Consider the following 13,684-nt stretch of genomic DNA (forward strand, 5'->3'; position numbering starts at 1 on the left):
CAGGTGACCATTTAAGGCAGCTGTCGTTAATGCAGGCACCAAGTTGATTTGGAGCGTGTAACTGGTCTGGAGGAGGCTGAACTCTTAATGGTTGGTAGGGGATCAAATACTTATTTCTCTGTGCACAATGCAAATAAATATATATAATTTTGACTATGTGATTTTCTTTTTTTTTTTTTATATAATCTATCTCTCACTGGTAAAATTAACCTAGCCTAAAAATTCTAGACTGTTCATGTCTTTGAGAGTGGGCAAACTTACAAAATCAGCAAGGGGTCAAATACTTATTTCCTTCACTGTATATACTGTACATACATAAAGACAGATATTTAGACATACAGGCAAATATACATACACACATTCTGGAATACATACATACAGGTAAATATATAGACGTACAGACACATATACGCACACACACCGGCAGATAAATACACAGACCGGAACATATACAAATACATAAAAGGCACAAATATAGAAGCACAAAGACACATTCACAAACAAACCCATATATACGCACACAGGCACATATGTACACAGCACAGATAATGTAGTAGCTGTTGCCTGCAGTCCTATGTAACACCACAGATAACACATTGTAGCAGAGCTGAGATTGTAATTTAGCACAATGTGTTATCTGTGGGGTTACATAGGACTGCAGGTAACACTACTACATTATCTGTACTCAGATATCACTGTGTTATCTGTGGTGTTACATAGAACTGCAGATAACATCTACTACATTATCTGTACTCAGAGCGTTATCACTGTGTTATCTGTGGTGTTACATAGGACTGCAGGTAACACTACTACATTATCTGTACTCAGAGAGATATCACTGTGTTATCTGTGGTGTAACATAGGACTGCAGGTAACATCTACTACATTATCTGTACTGTGTAACAGAGCTGAGATTGTAATTTAGCACACAGTACAGATAATGTAGTAGATGTTCCCTGCAGTCCTATGTAACACCACAGATAACAGTCATATCTCTGAGTACAGATAATGTAGTAGTGTTATCTGCAGTCCTATGTAACACCACAGATAACACAGAGATAACTCTCTGAGTACAGATAATGTAGTAGATGTAAGAGACAAACACATGCAGAGACAGACACAGACACACACACACACACACACACACACACACACACTGTAACATATACACATACAAACACAGAGACACACATTACACACTACACACACAGACACTCACCATGTCTCCTTGCTGACAGGTCAGGACAGGCTGTGGGCGGAGCTTCCTCTCTGCTTCTCGGCAGAGCACAGAGCACAGAGTAGAGGCAGATGCAGAGAGGCTGCAGCACGTCATCTGACCTCATGTCACTGACGTGAGGTCAGGTGACTGGACTGGTCCACTCCCTGGCCGTCACAGACCCCAGTCAGAACACCGTAATGTCCTGGCTCTTCCTAAGCTGCTGCAGGTGTCCCACATACGGGGCGCCTGTCAGCAGCGATCAGCTGCTCTTCGGCGCCCCCCCCTTACCTATCCTCCGGGTTGCGCCCGGGGCATATGCCCCGCCTGCCCCCCCCCTAGCTACGCCCCTGGTAAAATATGCAGCGAAAAACGCGAGTTGCTACAAAAACGCCTGAAAATCAGGAGCTATTTTCGCCTGAAAATAGCTCAGTATTTTCAGAAGTTTTTGGTCATTGCGTGTGAACATACCCTAACAATGGAGAACGGGGTAAGCATAAGCTTTTTATTCATTTTAAACCCAAAAAGGTAAATTTTTTTCTGATTTGTGATTGTTGTGGTGGAATCACAGCTTTTCCACCGCAAAAATTGCCACACTAGCTACTTGTAGCAGGTTTTACATCTCCCATTGAATTAATTGTGGAAAACCTGCAACAGAAGAGCAGCTTTTCCGAAGCATAAATGAACACGTTGCGGATTTAAAAAAAATTAATAAATAAAAAAATCAATTTAAAAAAACATTTTTTTGGCTGTTTTTTTCTGCAGCGTGTGGATGTTATTTGTTCAAATCTCATCCACTCTGCTATTGTAATACGCTGTGAATTTTCCGCAATGAAATTAATTGCAAAAAACCTGCAGTATTTACACTTCGTGTGAATATAACCTAACAATGAGAATGAACCCCCACCCATCATTTTGCCCACGAGCCTTTACCAACTTTGATCCTGCCCTGATGACAGATGAGTTGTTGCTGTAGTATTAAGTTGCCACAGTGGTTAGCATTGTTGCCTTACAGTGCAGGAGTCCTGGATTTAAATCTGATCCAGGGCAACATTTGCATGGCGTTTATATGTTCTCTGTGGGTTTCCTCGAAGAGTTACAAAATTTAGTGACAAATTCTGTACAGCAGTGCAGAATAGGTTGGTGCTATATAAGTATCAGAAATAAATGGACCTAAATTCTTAGGCCCTATTCACACAGAGTATTTTGACGAGCTTTTTGGAGCTGAAACCGCTCCGCAAAACTCATCAAAAACCGGCCGAAAATGCCTCCCATTGATTTCAATGGGAGGCGGGGGCATGCCCTATCTTCGCGCGTTTATGCCTCTGACCTCCCATTGACATCAATGGGAGGCAGAGAGAGCATATTTTGCTGAGTTTTTTGCCCGTAGCGCTCAATGGCCGCAGGAGAAATACGCAGCGAAAATCGCGGCAAACTACGTGCATGAAGGACAAAATCTGCCTCAAAATCCCAAACGGAATTTTGAGGCAGAGTTTTTCTCCTGCAAAAAACTCTGTGTGAACACAGCCTTAGGGTATGTTCACACGGCCTATTTTCGTCCGTTTTTGGGCCGTAAACGCCCGAAAAAAGGGCCAAAAATCGGAAGCAGAACACCTCCAAACATCTGCCCATTGATTTCAATGGGAAAACAGCGTTCTGTTCCGACGGAGCGTTTTTCGCTGAGTTTTTTTACGCATTAAAAAACGGCCGCGAAAAAGAAGTGCAGGACACATCTTGGGACATTTTTGGAGCCGTTTTCCATAGACTCTATTGAAAAAAGCTCCAAAAACGGCTGTAAAAAACGCAGCGAAAATCGTGAGTGGCACAAAAAACGTCTGAAAATCAGGAGCTGTTTTCTCTTGAAAACAGTGCCGTATTTTGAGATGTTTTTGACTCTGCGTGTGAACATACCCAAAGGGTATGTTCACACGCTTACTAAAAAACGTCTGAAAATACGGAGCTGTTAACAGCTACTGATTTTGAGATATTTTTTAAGCCACTGGCGATTTTCGCAGCGTTTTTTACAGCCAAAGTAAATCGGCTCCAAAAATGGCTCAAGAAGTGACATGCACTTCTTTTTTGCGGGCGTCTTTTTACGTGCCGTTTTTGGAAAACGAGGCGTAAAAAAATGCCCCGTCGGAACAGAACGCCGTATTTTGCATTGAAATCAATGGGCAGATGTTTGTATGCGTTCTGCTTCCGTTTTTTTCAGCCATTTTTCAAGGCATAAACGCCGCAGAATATGCCTGAAAACACTACATGTGAACATACCCTTACAGGTTTCTGAAACCGCTAGCCATAGTACATCCATTAAATAAGGCTACATTCAGATGAGCGTAGCTAACCTCAGACGTTCAAAACTGCAGTTTTTCACGTCCGCGGTGCACCAGTGGAGGGCTCGTTGTCACGGATCCCCCATAGACTAGAGCAGGGGTCTCAAACTTGGCCGGGTAAGTGGGCCACATATAGAAAAAATTTTAAGTTGACGGGCCGCATTACTTTCAAATTTGATACAATACAAAAGTATCGTTAATTAATTCGTTATTTGAACTACTATAATAATACTACATTACTATAACTATACTACATTACTATAACAATACTACATTACTATAATAATACTACACTACTATAACATTACTACATTACTATAACAATACTACACTACTATAACAATACTGCATTACTATAACAATCCTGCATTACTTTAACAATACTACACTACTATAACAATACTACATTACTATAACAATACTACACTACTATAATAATACTACACTACTATAACAATACTACATTACTATAATAATACTACACTACTATAATAATACTACATTACTATAATACTACATTACTATAACAATACTGCATTACTATAACAATCCTGCATTACTAGAACAATCCTACATTACTAGAACAATCCTGCATTACTATAACAATCCTGCATTACTATAATAATACTACATTACTATAACTATACTACATTACTATAACGATACTGCATTACTATAACAATACTACATTACTATAACAATCCTGCATTACTATAATACTACACTACTATAACAATACTACATTACTATAATAATAATACTACATTACTATAACAATACTACATTACTATAATAATAATACTACTACATTACTATAACAATACTACATTACTATAATAATAATAATACTACACTACTATAACAATACTACATTACTATAATAATAATACTACATTACTATAACAATACCACATTACTATAATAATACTACATTACTATAACAATACTACATTACTATAATAATACTACATTACTATAACAATACTACATTACTATAATAATACTACATTACTATAACAATACCACATTACTATAATAATACTACATTAGTATAACAATACTACACTACTATAACAATACTACATTACTATAACAATACTACACTACTATAACAATATTGCATTACTATAACAATACTGCATTACTATAATAATGCTACATTACTATAACAATACTACATTACTATAATAATAATACTACATTACTATAACAATACTACATTACTATAACAATATTGCATTACTATAACAATACTGCATTACTGTAAAGGATCTGCCAGGCACTACGTCTGGGTATACTCCCAGGATTAATCAGTCGACACCTGAGGCCAGACCTCTTAGACTGACACCGGCTCCCACCAATCAGGGTGGCAGGCTCAGGAGTGGGAGAGCCTATCGCGGCCTTGTCAGTCGGGGTTAGCTCCGCCCCCTGTCCATTTATACCTGCCTTTTTCTCTTCCTCATTGCTTGTTATTCTTCTTGGATTCCTGGCCCCACTGCTGCCTTGCTCCAGCCTTGCTCCAGCCTTGCTCCAGCCTTGCTCCAGCCTTGCTCCAGCCTTGCTCCAGCCTTGCTCCAGCCTGCTTCTGCCGTGCTTCAGTTCCCGCTTATCCTGCTTCGCTCTGCCCCTGGCTTGCTTCCTGCTCCGTGCTCTGCGTTTGTATACTCCACTACATCCTGATCCTGACTGGCTCGTTCACCACTCCGTTTCCTCACGGTGTTCCGTGGGCTACTGCCCCTTCCCTTGCTTGTTCCCTGTTTGTATCCCTTTGCACTTAGTCAGCGTAGGGACCGCCGCCAAGTTGTACCCCGTCGCCTAGGGCGGGTCGTTGCAAGTAGGCAGGGACAGGGCGGTGGGTAGATTAGGGCTCACTTGTTCCCTTCACCTCCTTCCTGCCATAACAATTACTACAATTCCCAAGTTGAGTCAAATATTTTTTTTAGACATTCTAAGCTGAAATTCAATAAAAAATCATTTGCTGTTAAAAAAAATAAAAAAATTAATTCCCTAACTACCTTTTTTTTAACTGGTTCCCGACCGCTGGCTGTGTTTTTACGGCCAGCGGTCAGGGTCCTTAAAACCCGAGCCATAGACTTTTTACGGCTCGGGTTTTAACTTGCTGCCCGCGCGATCGGGCAGCTGAATGTCGGGTCTCCGGCTGTCAGTGACTGCCTGGGACTCTGAGGAGAGGATAGAAGCAGCTTTCGCTGCTTCTGTCTTCTCTGATGACTTGTACACAGCGCTCAATGAACGCTGTGTATAGGAATAGAGGCAGCGGCCACGCCACTGTCTCTATTCCTCCCGGTGTTCATGTGACTGGTCACATGATCGCCGGGTGCCATTACTGACAGACTGCTGCTGGGTCTTACTAGACCCAGCACAGCCCTATTAGTGACAATCGTCACTATGAGAGGACTGATTTCCCCTGTAACTGGGGCTGCTGTGCAGCCCCAGTTACAGTGGAAAAACATGGTGAAAAGAAAGAAAAAAAATATATAAAGTTCCCCAAAGGTCTTTTTTGACCTTTGAGGGACAGACTATAGTAATAAAAAAATAGTAAAGTGCACATTTTTTTTTTATAATAAATACACATAAAATACCCACCCCAAAAAAAACGTTCCGCCCCGCCAATCATTGTTGTAACGCTAGTGCTGACCCAATTACCCTAATATAGACATGTAATATATTAAAATTTATGGTAGACAATGACGATCACAAATAAAAGGTCTATTTTAGGGTAAAACTATGTTATTACCAAAAACAAACAGCTGAAACGTAAAAAAGCTTATTTTTTTACTATTGTTTTCAAACTTTAAGAATAAAAATTCTAAAATAGCAAAAAGGATGTGTATAAAAATGATAAAAAAAGAAACCTGCATTGTCTACGGAAAAGAACATCGCAAATATCACGTCGTTAGCCCAACAAACAAAAAAGTTATAGCCATTTAACTAACGCGTGCCAAAAAGGGCTAAACGGTGTTTGGTCCTGAAGGCTCAAAATAGCCCGGTCCTGAACTGGTTAAACTTGATAACTCAGCAAGTGCTGGTTATTTTTTATAAAAAGGGGCGTGAGCGGCTCGATGTCAATCAAGCCGCTCTGCAGTGTGCGCGCTCCCGACGTTGCTAGATACTGTAGTTCTAGCAGCATCGGGAGAATTTTCGTCTCAACCAGGCCTGGTTTGACGAACACACCGTGAATTTCAACAGCACGCAACCCTTCTCTGCAACACACTTCACCCCGTTGCGGCAAGCCACTTCTCCCCCTCTAGCTAAGCTGCCCCCCCCCACCAATGTAACATGTTTAGTCGCCGCATCGGTCCTGCATCAGCACCCGGCGAACCACAAGAAAGATTTAAAAAAAAAAAAGAAGCTCCTTCAGTTCCTATGAAGATCTGAACGGTCCCATCACTTTCCATCTTACTGCTACTTGGCGCCGCTAGCATTCACAGTAACATTGCGTTGTGGCGCAGATGACGTAATCATATCACGCTCACGTGATTACGTCATCTACGCCCACCGCTTTTTTATTGTGAATGGGAGCGGCGAAAAAGTAGGAGTAAAAAGAAAAGTGATGGGACCGTTCAGATCTTCGTGGGAACGTCTTATGTGAGTTTTTTTTTTCTTTTCATTGGAGCGAAGTCATCAAATCTCGGAGCATAGACAACGGACTAACTACTATATGGGGTCATGTATGTATTGTGACAGACCATGTGGAGAGGTTGTGGATGGGGTCTATATTTCCCCAAGATTTCTGTCTTCTGGTTTCTGAAAACAACCACGGAATAAATTCAGCAGAGAATGTGGTTCTCCCTCTGCAATAGGTTTTGTCTAAAACCTGGAAAAGGGCCTGGTTGTTGGAGTGGGGAGAGATGGGTGGGTCCCCACTCCATCCACACAGTCCTGGTCTTGGGCTGTCTAGCTATTAATCAGGGGTCAGGTGTGATAGCCCTTTAAAAAGGCTGCAGTTCAGTCACACTCTCTCTCAGCCTTGGGAGAGGAGCTTGTGAGAGCAAACCGACTGCATTCATAACAGGTTGTATGGTCTGCATGGTTTATGGTGCCAGGCATTAGGCCTGCACTGTGTTAGTTAGGATACCTGACTGTATAGTTAGTGCCGGACAGGCATGGAGTTTTCTTTTATTTGTTTTCTTTTTATTCATGTACAACCTGTAAATAAAACTGGCTGAGGCCAGTAGTACCACATCTTTGCTGTGCGGACTGAAATTTACTGGCGTGTTTGATATCGAGTGCCCGTCTACCCCAGGAGACGACTGTCCCGCTACCTAATTCCCTTACAGTATGTTTGTATGTATGCATGTATGTTTGTGTCACGAAGGGTCTGTGGACCCACTGAGCCGTAACGCCTTGGCGGTAAGGCAGCTGGCCAACAGGGAGCAGGTGAATGTCTATAGTTCTATAGGTACCTGTGGCAGCTTAGACAGCAGCAGGGCAGGCTCGGCTGGGACTAGGTAGCAGGCGGGCGTCAGGCGAGGTGAAGCAGGTCAGACGTGGATGTAGCGCAGCACGACTTTGGCACAGCTCAGTGCTAGACCAGGAATGTATGGATTGCTAGGAACAGGAACTGGAAACAGGTGTATATATATATATATATAGGTACCTTTAACAGGAAACACACTAGGAGCCCATCACAGAGACAAACGATAGGGAACTTAACAACGCTCAGGCATAGAACTAGGGGGCTGGACCCCTCTTATAATCCAGGGTACTCATGGGTCAAAGTTTATCCACGAGGTCTGCTGCGCGTGCTGCCCCTTTAAGAGCGGGCACGAGCGTGCGCGCGCGCACACCCTATGGGATCCGGCTGAGGTGAGTGGATGTGAGTGCTTGCCGACTCGTGACTGCGGGTGTCAGGGGGAGGTTGGAGCTGACAGCCCCCAGCCACGGACATTAGTTTGTATGTATGTATGGCCATGTATGATACTGTCTGCTGGGGCCCTGTATCTAAGCCAACTTTGTGGCTTCTATACATTGTATAACAGTCAGTATCACACATGGGCCTTAATCTAAGCCTACGACATGTTTTATTCACTTTTTTTTGTTTGTGTTTTTTTTACAGTTTGGTCGTTGGACTACGTCGGTTTCGAGGACTACTTTGATGACGGCTCTTTTTTTCTACAATAAAATGCTTAATGAGGGTTGTGTTGGGGGTGCTTTATTTCAATAAAATATTTTATCTATATCTTTTTCTTTTCTTTTAAACTGTTATTACTACCGATTTAGTAATGGCTGCTGTCTGATTGACAAGGTACATTACTAAGGCGGGGCTTAGTGTTATCCGGTGCAAAGGATAACACTAACCCCCATTATTACCCCGATACCCACCACCACTAGGGCTGCCGGGAAGAGCCAGGTACGATCCAGTACCCGACCATCTGTTGTGATGGTCGGGTACTGGGGTGGCCGCAGGCTGGTATTATGAGGCTGGAAATGGCCAAAAACAGTGGCCCTTCCCACCCTTGTAATGCTAGGCTGCTGCTGTGTTGTATCTGGCTGGTTATGAAAAATGGGGGGGACCCCACGCAATTTTTTTATTTATTTAATTTTTTGGAAATATCTTTTAAAAAAGACATGGAGTTCCACCCAATTTATCATAACCAGCCACATACAACACAGCAGCAGCAACCTAGCATTACAAGGGTGGGAAGTGCCACTGTTTTTTTCTTTTCCCAGTCTAAGAATACCAGCCTGCAGCCACTCCAGTTCCCGACCATCGTTACAGATGGTTGGGTACTGGATCATACTCATCTCTTTCCAACAACACTGTTGGCGGTGGGTACCGGGGTAATAATGGGGGTTAGTCTTGGCCTCTGCACCAGCTAACACTAAGTACCGCCTTAGTAATGGACATTGTCAATCAGTCAGCGTCCATTACTAAACTGGTAGGAATAAAACATTCAAGGAAAATACACAGATATAGATACAAAATGTTATTGAAATAAAGCACCCCCAACACAAGAAGAAAGCGCCGTCATCTAAGGCCTCATGCACACTTCCATCACCGTTTTCTCGGCCGTTTTTGACGGATCCGTGTGTCCGTTTTTGTTTCCGTGTGCACTCCGTTTCCGTTCCGTGTTTCTGTTTTACATGGACGTTTTGCTTCCGTTTGGCTTCCGTTTTTCCGTTTAAAAAACGGATGTGAACTTCATTTGAATTTGTCACATGTCCCAGGAAACACCCATAGAATGTTTACAAGAAGTTTTTAGTGCTGTTTTCTGCAGCTTTCAGAGCATAGAGAACAGTTTGAGATTACTCTGCTTGGCTTACTTTGGTGTTTTGGAGTGAAAATATGAGCCTATCTTCAGGAATGAATGTTTACTGTAGTCTGTGAGTCTGTGAACTTTTGCTCACCCAGCCGTTGCTATGGCAACGGATCCGTCAAAAACGGACGGCACACGGAAGCCTTCCGTGTGCCATCCGTTTTTTTCACTGACCCATTGACTTCTATGGGCCACACGGTCACTGAATCACTGAGCAAAGTAGGACATGCTCTACTTTGCACGGAACGGATCAAACGGTGTGCATGGGGCAATTGAAATGAATGGGTTCAGGGTGCTATCAGTGACAAAAACGGATAGCACCCTGAAGGAAAAAACTGAAGTGGGCATGAGGCCTAATTCAGCTTGACTTTCCGTTGCGGAGTTCACCCGACGGAAACCTCCGACGGAACCCTGGAATGGAAAGCCAACGCTGATGTGAACAAGCTCTAATCCTTCCCCATAAACCTGCCCCCGCTAATTAAAATATATATATATATATATATATATATATATATATATATATATATATACAGTGAAGGAAATAAGTATTTGATCCCTTGCTGATTTTGTAAGTTTGCCCACTGTCAAAGACATGAACAGTCTAGAATTTTTAGGCTAGGTTAATTTTACCAGTGAGAGATAGATTATATTTAAAAAAAACTGAAAATCACATTGTCAAAATTATATATATTTATTTGCATTTTGCACAGAGAAATAAGTATTTGATCCCTTTGGCAAACAAGACTTAATACTTGGTGGCAAAACCCTTGTTGGCAAGCACAGCAGTCAGACGTTTTTTTGTAGTTGATAATGAGGTTTGCACACATGTTACATGGAATTTTGGCCCACTCCTCTTTGCAGATCATCTGTAAATCATTACGATTTCGAGGCTGTTGCTTGGCAACTCGGATCTTCAGCTCCCTCCATAAGTTTTCGATGGGATTAAGGTCTGGAGACTGGCTAGGCCACTCCATGACCTTAATGTGCTTCTTTTTAAGCCACTCCTTTGTTGCCTTGGCTGAATGTTTCGGGTCATTGTCGTGCTGGAAGACCCAGCCACGAGCCATTTTTAATGTCCTGGTGGAGGGAAGGAGGTTGTTACTCAGGATTTGATGGTACATGGCTCCATCCATTCTCCCATTGATGCTGTGAAGTAGTCCTGTGCCCTTAGCAGAGAAACACCCCCAAAACATTATGTTTTCACCTCCATGCTTGACAGTGGGGATGGTGTGCTTTGGGTCATAGGCAGCATTTCTCTTCCTCCAAACACGGCGAGTTGAGTTAATGCCAAAGAGCTCAATTTTAGTCTCATCTGACCACAGCACCTTCTCCCAATCACTCTCAGAATCATCCAGATGTTCATTTGAAAACTTCAGACGGGCCTGTACATGTGCCTTCTTGAGCAGGGGGACCTTGCGGGCACTGCAGGATTTTAATCCATTACGGCGTAATGTGTTACCAATGGTTTTCTTGGTGACTGTGGTCCCAGCTGCCTTGAGATCATTAACAAGTTTCCCCCGTGTAGTTTTCGGCTGAGCTCTCACCTTTCTCAGGATCAAGGATACCCCACGAGGTGAGATTTTGTATGGAGCCCCAGATCGATGTCGATTGACAGTCATTTTGTATGTCTTCCATTTTCCTACTATTGCACCAACAGTTGTCTCCTTCTCACCCAGCGTCTTACTTATGGTTTTGTAGCCCATTCCAGCCTTGTGCAGGTCTATGATCTTGTCCCTGACATCCTTAGAAAGCTCTTTGGTCTTGCCCATGTTGTAGAGGTTAGAGTCAGACTGATTAATTGAGTCTGTGGACAGGAGTCTTTTCTTTTATACAGGTGACCATTTAAGACAGCTGTCTTTAATGCAGGCACCAAGTTGATTTGGAGCGTGTAACTGGTCTGGAGGAGGCTGAACTCTTAATGGTTGGTAGGGGATCAAATACTTATTTCTCTGTGCACAATGCAAATAAATATATATAATTTTGACAATGTGATTTTCAGTTTTTTTTTAAATATAATCTATCTCTCACTGGTAAAATTAACCTAGCCTAAAAATTCTAGACTGTTCATATCTTTGACAGTGGGCAAACTTACAAAATCAGCAAGGGATCAAATACTTATTTCCTTCACTGTATATATATATATATATATATAATGTATATAGCGCTGAATCCTGTATCCGACAGGTCAGCGGGACTGACTGATTCAGTGTCAGCGGGTCCTGCAGGATCGAGCCGTTACTGGTCACATCTAAGTTCATAACTTAGATGTGATCGATAATAGGCGACCTAATGGATTCAGGTCTCAGCGCTATATACAGCTGCTCTGTATACAGGATACAAAGCAGCTGTATCTCAAAAAGTAACAATAATTTTCAATAAAAAGTAATTTAAACTTGCACCAATCACATTGATAGATATCTTTATATATATATATATATATATATATATATATATATATATATATATATATATATACAAAAAAGAGAGATAGAAGCAGCATTAAAAAAAACTCTGGTTTATTCATCCAGCATGCACTGCAACGTTTCACCTTCTGTATGAAGGCTTTTTCTTTGAAAAAGCCTTCATAGAGAAGGTGAAACGTTGCAGTGCATGCTGGATGAATAAACCAGAGTTTTTTTGAGTGCTGCTTCTATCTCTCTTTTTTGGATACACGTTTGTGCAGGGAGAGGTCACTCCCTGTTTGAAAGCTGAGCACCAGCCTTAACAGGCAAGGAATCGCAGTGCTGCTCCTACCCTTGATTTGTCTATATATATATATATATATATATATATATACACTACCGTTCAAAAGTTTGGGGTTACCCAGAGAATTTTGTGTTTTCCATGAAAACTCACACTTATATTTATCAAATGAGTTGCAAAATGACTAGAAAATATAGTCAAGACATTGACAAGGTTAGAAATAATGATTTTTATTTGAAATAATAATTTTCTCATTCAAACTTTGCTTTCGTCAAAGAATGCTCCATTCGCAGCAATTACAGCATTGCAGACCTTTGGCATTCTAGCTGTTAATTTGCTGAGGTAATCGGGAGAAATTTCACCCCATGCTTCCAGAAGGCCCTCCCACAAGTTGGATTGGCTTGATGGGCACTTTTTGCGTACCATACGGTCAAGCTGCTCCCACAACAGCTCTATGGGGTTGAGATCTGGTGACTGTGCTGGCCACTCAATTACAGATAGAATACCAGCTGCCTGCTTCTTCCCTAAATAGTTCTTGCATAATTTGGAGGTGTGCTTTGCGTCATTGTCCTGTTGTAGGATGAAATTAGCTCCAATCAAGCGCTGTCCACAGGGTATGGCATGGCGTTGCAAAATGGCCTTCCTTATTCAAAATCCCTTTTACCTTGTACAAATCTCCCACTTTACCAGCACCAAAGCAACCCCAGACCATCACATTACCTCCACCATGCTTGACAGATGGCGTCAGGCACTCTTCCAGCATCTTTTCAGTTGTTCTGCGTCTCACAAAAGTTCTTCTGTGTGATCCAAACACCTCAAACTTCGATTCGTCTGTCCGTAACACTTTTTTCCAATCTTCCTCTGTCCAATGTCTGTATGCTTTTGCCCATATTAATCTTTTCCTTTTATTAGCCAGTCTCAGATATGGCTTCTTCTTTGCCACTCTGCCCTGAAGGCCAGCATCCCGGAGTCGCCTCTTCACTGTAGACGTTGACACTGGCGTTTTGCGGGTACTATTTAATGAAGCTGCCAGTTGAGGACCTGTGAGGCGTCTATTTCTCAAACTAGAGACTCTAATGTACTTGTCTTGTTGCTCAGTTGTGCAGCGGGGCCTCCCACTTCTCTTTCTACTCTGGTTAGAGCCTGTGTGTGCT

This window comes from Rhinoderma darwinii, chromosome 1, assembly GCF_050947455.1.
Source record: "Rhinoderma darwinii isolate aRhiDar2 chromosome 1, aRhiDar2.hap1, whole genome shotgun sequence".
In the NCBI taxonomy this organism is placed as follows: Eukaryota; Metazoa; Chordata; class Amphibia; order Anura; family Rhinodermatidae; genus Rhinoderma; species Rhinoderma darwinii.